The 6,000-nt window shown below is 28.9% G+C and overlaps 1 long non-coding RNA gene across 1 annotated transcript; it reads right to left on the minus strand.

Annotated features, from left to right (window-relative positions):
• Nucleotides 1–2,575: 2,575 nt before the first annotated feature.
• Nucleotides 2,576–3,707, minus strand: LOC114280321 (uncharacterized). The gene is made up of 2 exons (XR_014336305.1): nucleotides 3,233–3,707; nucleotides 2,576–2,866 (listed from the first exon to the last, which is right to left on the minus strand). It is a non-coding gene; the product is annotated as an uncharacterized LOC114280321 (long non-coding RNA).
• Between the last annotated feature and the right edge of the window lie 2,293 nt (nucleotides 3,708–6,000).

The raw sequence follows: 6,000 nt of genomic DNA on the forward strand, positions 1-6,000 counted from the left end.
CAATTATTATTTTGTAAATTAATTGTCAAGTGGTTATGGAATTATGGATGATTTATATGAAATGAATAAAGATAATTTAGAAAAAACAAAAGTCCACATGGCAAATAGAAAAATGATTTCAAGACAACAACTCAAATTTTTACCTTATATAATAGAATAATAGGATATATTTTTATTTTTGAGACACCATACGACAATTATCACAACATGAAAGGTGTAAAAGAATATTCTAAAACTACCAAATAATTTCTCTTTTGTCACTGCTTTTATTTATTTATTGAATTAGAGGAAAAGTGCTATCTTTTTTCTTTTTTCTTTTTTATCGGCGAAAGTCAGTTGTTAGTTATTAGATTATTACTTATGAGAGCTAGCGTCTTCCGTGACCGAGTCAGGAAATTAAATTAGGAGGGGCACTTATTAATTATAGCTTTATTTATATTTTTTTTCATAACCAACAATAAGAAGATAATAATAATTTTTAACTTTTTATATAATATGGGTTGGGTATGAGTTGAGTTTAAAGTGATGTGGTAGAGAGGTGATGTGAATTAAATAAGATGATATGACTTAAATAAGATAATGACTTTTTGACTTTTTTAGTATATGCCAAACAAATCATTACAAAAGTATTTCACATAAAATTTTACAATTAACTTCAAGTAAAATCGAAAAGAAGGTATTGCGTGTAACTAGTGTATCATGAACAATGCAAAAAAGTTATATATTTAAGTCGTAAAATTAATTATAAAATGGTAAGATAAATCAAATTTTTATAAAATTTGAGTAAAAATTTCATATAATAGTGATATCATGTCATTATTGACATATGATATCACTAACCAATAATAAAGTAATATATGAAGAGTAAACTCCACATGCAAATATAACTAACACTCTAGTAATATTTACATATATATAGTGAGATTAATTACATTTGCATATTAATAATGATGGATATTACCTTTATATTGAGATTTTTTTACAAAATTTTCATACATAAAAATATAATTTGTCGCAGTCACTTCATTTTCAATAAAACAATCATTATTGTTTTCATAAATTTAAAAATACCCTTGATATTTTATTCTAAATATTATTTTTATTTAAAATTTTATTTATATACATATGTAAAAAAAAGAAAAGAAAAATCCAAGGGTGGCACGTGACCCCCCTAATCCCCATGTGACTCTGCCACTGCTCTTCATCCTTTGTAAAAGAGTCATGTGTTTGACCCCTTAATTCAATTCTCCTTAGAGAGATTTGAACTCATGATCTCTCTCCTTAGGGACTAAATTTTTAGAAAAGTCATTGAACCAACTAGACTAGGCTTAGTTTGTTGAAGGACTGTGCTATCTACCATGAATTTTGTATGGGAAGTTATCTCAGAAATAAAATATTGGATAAATTACAATAAATCTCCTTAAAGTGTGATTCATTCACACTTTGCTTTCTTACTTTCAAAACTCAACAATTAATCATCTTGAAATATTACCTTATTACAATTAATCTATTCTGTTAGAGTTCTATTAGGGATTTACATAAAATTAAGTCATGTGTAAACCATATGAAATACTTACCAAATTTTTAGAACAATAATGTTCTTATCTGGTGAGCCTATTTGTATTTTGCCACTAAAATAGAGAAGGTGAAGTGCAAATGAGATCACCACATAAGTGCATAATTGTCTTAAGAAATTAATAAGAATGTCATGTACTTCACTAATGATATGATTTCTTTTAAATTTCTAACAAAATCATAATGGAAAGTGTTGAGTGCAACAAGATAATATTTTTAAACTATTGAGTTTTGAAATATGAGAGAACAAAATGCAAATAAATTATAGTTTAAGGAAATTTAATTTAATTTACCTAAAATATTTAAAGTAGATTTAAGATTTGTAAGATGTAGAACACACTCAAAATGATTGTAGTTACAATTTTTATTTACCCAGACTTGTAAAAGAATGATCTCTCCCTTTCCTTTACCTCTCTCTTTCTTTCTTTTTCGTACCCCTCAATTCATTCAACTTATTATTTCACAACTAAAGAAAAAGAAGAAGAATGAAAAGAAAAACTAAAAGAAAAAGAAGAAAATGAAGTCCAGAAAGAATTTTTGCATCTTCTTACAAGAACACAACGCGAAGAAATTGAAATGATTTTAATTATGGGACTTGCATAGTTAATCACCAGATCTCTGTACTCTGTTCAATAAATTTTATTAATAAATGGTTTTCATGATAAAGAAGCATTTTATAATACAAGAAGAAGAAGAAGAAGAATTATTTATTTAAAGAACTCCACATACAACTCTTAGGCTATGTTTGTTTTGAAAATTTGTTATAGAATTAAGAGTTTGAGGGGATTACGAAACTCCTTGAAAGAGGAAATTCGTGATCCCTTAAGAGAGGTGATATTGAAATCTAATCCAATAAGATTGGAGGTGAAAAAACTATTTTGTTCCTCAATTTACAAAACAACAGACACCTTCTATATAATAAATTTTTTTAAGTAATTCCATAAATTTAATATCAATTAACTTAATACTACCACACTAATAATCACTCACTCAAACAAACTAGCCACAAGGATGTACATATACATTACGTGTAATGATGACAACATATCACCAACAAATGACAAACGTTTCTAATTTGGCAAGGCATTGATTGCAAACTCTTAATCTAAAAATTTGAAAAAAAAAAAAAAAAAACCAAACAAACAAACAAACCTCATAAACAAGATGGTAGAAGTAGAAGTTGCAAAGGGAAGGGAAGGACGAGCCGCCATGGTTGCAAATATAAACCCCTACGTATTGTATTAATTGATATGTAACTATATTTTCGACTTCTGTTTTGGGCGAGGAGTTCCTAAAAAAATAATTGCAAAAAAAAAAAAAATAAATAAATAAATAAACAAACAAAAACAAAAAAATTGATAATCCTTATATTTTGTTTCTTATATTATTTTGGTGTCCGCAATTTTAATTAGTTGATTTTGATCATTAATTTTTAAATCTTATATCAATTTAGTCCAATTGATAATAAAAATAATTTTACCTTAAAAACACGACACCTGTCAGTCATGAACGCATTTTTCATAAAAATACTAACTGATGTTATCAGTTGGACTTAATTGAAATAAATTAATTGACACAAAATTATAAATTCAGATCAAATTCAAGTTAATTGAAAAAATGTCAAAAGTATAGCAAAAAGAAGAAAGTAAACTCTCACCTCTTAAATTCTTCCCAATCCCATACATGGCTTTGGAAAACTGAGAATGAAGAGGGACCAAACCAACAAAGACAGAGCCGATGTCATACAAAGGATTGAAACAAGCTCACACAATCTGGCAAGAAATGAGGCGGCGGCGGTGTCATGAATTAACAAAGCGGTGAGGGCGCCGGTGAAGGCATACACGAGCGATACAACAAATGCATGAAAACCGGAAGAGGGGATGCCGTTGAATATCACGGTGGGAACAGGGTTGCCATTTTTGTATTGGTAAGGAATGACTAGGAGAATTGTGGCGAATAAGAAAGAAGTTATCAAGATTGTTTCCAAAAACCTCGTTCTGATCGCTTGCGTTGATGATCTCGATTTTGAGCCATTTGAGATCACGGCATCAATATCTGAAATCATTTCTCTTTATTTATATATTGAGCTTGAGTCGGAAACTGGACATATTATTTATAGCAACTCGCAATATGTCTCACACCTACTGTGCGGTTTATGAGATCAACTTTCTTCCATACTTTTATTTCTTCCTATTCTTTTCTACCTTTGTGGGCTCCAATCCAAATCTACGTCAATGATAGAAATGAAATAATTAGGAAAGAAAAAACCTTTTTTTTGATTTTTTTGCCTTTTAGTAGAGGTTTGGAATCTTAGTTCCATCCCTTAATTTGAGTGTGGTATTTGGTGAAAGCTTTCAAAAATTAATTCCACACTCATTGTTGAAAACACATCTACCGGGTCATCCTCTTGCACGTCTCCTCGGACGTCTGGCTAGTCGTCTAGCCGGTTGACTGGAATAATATTCAGTTTGCTTGGTTCTATTTTTTTAAAAATACTTTTCAGAAAATTCTACTTTTTTATTTTCCGTGTTTTTTTGTTTTTATTGAATTTTTTTATTATTTTAAGTAACTTTTTTACTTTTTAGACACACCTAACATAAATATACTTAAAAAGTAAAAAAATTGTAAAAAAATATTTTAAAAATTCACTAAATACAAAAAATATAAAAAAATACAAGAATTCAGTACATTTTTGTATTTATTAATTTTTTAAAATATTTTTTTACAAATTTTTTACTTTTTACATACATCTAAGTAAGAAGGTGCATATAAAAAAATAAAAAAAATGTTTAAAATTTTAAAAATATTCACTAAAAACAAAAAAGCACGAAAACCAAAAAACTCAATTTTAAAAAAACTTAATCCAGAAAATTCAAACCAAACACACTGATTCGTGTTTTATTTATTTTTTTTTTGGCACTTATTATTTTTATATTTTAAACAAAAAATATTTCTGGATATTTAAATTTTTTTTTATGAGCTTTGAATAGAATTTTTGATTGTGTGTTTGGTTATGAGTTTCAAGTTTTTGAATCAAATATCATATATTACATCAAAAATTTCAAACTCTTTTCAAAACTCTTTTTAAAACTCATAATCAAACAAATTTTTCACACTCAAATCGTAATTTCAAAACTCACAAACTCAAAATACAACTCTATTATCAAATCATAATTCTAGAACTTTACCAAATGCTACCAAAATAATTATGGTTTGAATGTGACATTTTATCTTATTAGTTTTTGACCTATTTTATTTTTTTATAACTAAAATAGCTAAAAAAAACCTCTACACCCTTACATGCCAAACGAGCACCTAGAATAATACATCTATAGTTTATGTATATATTTATAAAATATGTAATGGAATGTTCCCATAATTTTATGAGAATTACTTATTAATTTGTTACTTCATCAAGATTTTACAATGTATAATAATGGTCTCAAACTGTTTTATAACTTAGTTAATAGCATTAATTTTATTGAATCTATTTTATTTGTACAAGATAACTTTTATTTGTTTTTTTTTTTTTTTTAAAAATAAAAAGGTAGGTATATTTTTAATTTAGAAAAATTACACTAACCTCTCAATAAGTTTGAAAAAAATTATAATAAACTTATAAATTTGACTGAATTATAATAACTTCTCATTATGTATATTTTTTCACTATTTGTTTAATTTTTTTTATCTGTTTAAATTGTAATATACATACACACAAATATATATAGAGAGGAGAGAGAAACTGATGTATTCATTTTTTTACATACATATATGTGTATATATATATATAGAGGAAGAGAATAGGAAGTGATCTGTTCAAATTGTTTTCCGACAAAGAAGATGAAGATCATGACATGATGGAGATGGAGATGGAGATGGAGATGGAGATGGAGATCTCTCCACTACCACCATCACCATCACCACATCCATGGCTTCACTATCCACCCTCCCAATCTCTCGTAACCAATCAAGCACCACCTTCTCTACCACCGCTCAATTTCAGCCACCCATCGACACCCCAACCTTTCACTCCTTCATCTTACGTCTTTCTACCTTCGTCTGCCACGTATATCTCCCGACGTCGCCCTTGGTCAGAGCTCGTCGACCACTCCTCCCTAGCTTACCCTAACTCTCTTCCTCCGACGCTACCTCTCGCATTCACAAAAACCTATCTTACTTCCACGATCGCCTTCGTCTTAGCTCTCTCTCTCTCTCATCGTCTTCGTCTACTTCCTCACTACTTGACTTTTCCTCTACATTTTCCACCTCTCCGATCAACCCTTCGTCCTCTTTGGTGCACTTTTTCCAATTACAAATTCTTGACGAATCATCTCATCGATTGAACAGAACGATGATAGTCGAGGCAACGAAGACGAAGTATTGATGATCAGAGACTACAGATCAAGACAATGGCGGTGACAACAA

This window comes from Camellia sinensis, chromosome 7 (genome assembly GCF_055761805.1).
Source record: "Camellia sinensis isolate YWXY chromosome 7, ASM5576180v1, whole genome shotgun sequence".
Taxonomy (NCBI): Eukaryota; Viridiplantae; Streptophyta; class Magnoliopsida; order Ericales; family Theaceae; genus Camellia; species Camellia sinensis.